The sequence below is a fragment of the Helianthus annuus genome, chromosome 13 (genome assembly GCF_002127325.2).
Source record: "Helianthus annuus cultivar XRQ/B chromosome 13, HanXRQr2.0-SUNRISE, whole genome shotgun sequence".
Classification (NCBI taxonomy): domain Eukaryota; kingdom Viridiplantae; phylum Streptophyta; class Magnoliopsida; order Asterales; family Asteraceae; genus Helianthus; species Helianthus annuus.
The window spans coordinates 91,942,856-91,943,874 of record NC_035445.2 but is presented as its reverse complement, the minus strand read 5'-3'; positions in this window follow the sequence as shown (position 1 = coordinate 91,943,874).

The following is a 1,019-nucleotide window of genomic DNA, read 5'->3' as shown; positions in this document are numbered from 1 at the left end:
GTAAAATATCTATCTGATCCTGAAAAGTAACTCTTTTGGTTTGATTAGAACTTTCTCCAACTTCTACCTGGGTTGGGTTAGAACCTTGCCCTATTTCTATTTCTATTTCCTGAGAATACTGATCGAACTGCTCCTCCATTTGCCTAACCTCATTATTAGCTTCAGTTTCTTGTTCTTGCGGATTAGGGTTTTCCTGGATTACAATCGCTTTTCCTTTCTCTAAAGGTTTACTAGTTTTAGGGGTTTTTGTAACTGACTTTTTCTTACGTATACGGCTTCCCCATACATAATTTTTCTTTGGCCTCCTTTTTGGTTTGGTCACTGGTGGAGTAGGGAGTTTTACAGGTTGGTCTACATCAGCAAGATATCCCGTGAATTCATGAGAAACTTCTATGTTCACTGGGTACAGATTGAGGTTCTGAAAAGCTTCAGATATCTCGTTCATGCTGTGTAGCATATATGCAAAATGCATAAAATATCAAGTTAAAACTTTGGAACAAAGTTTAACAAATAACATGGAAGTTTTATTGCACACTATTTGTACAAAATACAGGAAAACACACTCAAATTTATTTCACTTTTATTTATTTACTTATTGGGAAGTACTGCTTGCAAATTTTAGGGTATCTTTAAAGATTTGTATGTTCTGCCACAGTGGCTAGCATATATAAATTTGCCCATTTTTCATCGAGTTTATCTTCCCAAGGGAATTTATCGATTAAATCCTGGGTTTCCTTTTTAATTTTCCTTTCTCTGATTTTCTCCTTACTTTTCTTAATAATCATACTCCTTTTTCTAGGAGAAAGCGGATTTTCATAATTTGCTTTTTGCACAAATATTCCTTCCTCAGGAATCGTAGGGAGCTTTGAAATTTTAGTTTTAGACGAACTTCCTTCTTCGTAAATTGATCTATCTAATTTAAGATAGATATTTTGCAACTTTTGTTTACCCATACTGTAACTAACAAATAATCAGTTAAAAGCACATAATCACATAATCACATAATAGTAATCAGGAAA